Source organism: Nanorana parkeri, unplaced genomic scaffold, assembly GCF_000935625.1.
Source record: "Nanorana parkeri isolate BGI_ZX_2015 unplaced genomic scaffold, ASM93562v1 scaffold1115, whole genome shotgun sequence".
In the NCBI taxonomy this organism is placed as follows: Eukaryota; Metazoa; Chordata; class Amphibia; order Anura; family Dicroglossidae; genus Nanorana; species Nanorana parkeri.
In genome coordinates, this window is record NW_017307383.1 from 270284 (window position 1) to 270817 (window position 534).

Consider the following 534-nt stretch of genomic DNA (forward strand, 5'->3'; position numbering starts at 1 on the left):
TCACTTCTCTCCGACTGCGATCTCACATTCCACCGCACTCACAAAGTCGGATAGAAGTGACATTTCAGGACCGATCAGCTGTTTCAGGGCAGATCGGTTCTCCTGCACATGCGATTTGCGATGCCGATCTGCCCTGGAACAGCGGAGAAAGCGTTGGAATTCTTCACCTATTCCACCGCCGAAAAACTGGCACACACAAACTGGCACACACACAGATGCACACTAGGACTGCTGGCACACACACAGATGCACACTAGGACTGCTGGCACACACACAGATGCACACTAGGATTGTTGGCACACACACAGATGTACACTAGGACTGCTGGCACACACACCAGTGGCGGAACTACCGCCGGTGAGATTACGTTAAAATGTGTGACCACATCTTTGATCACACCATGTAGTAACTTTGATAGATCACATGCCTACCTGTAATCATTTAATCAGAGAAATAGATAATAATAGGGAACATTACAGTGTAATATTCCCCATTATAATCCACTTGTCTAATTACAAGAAAAAGCATGAAATA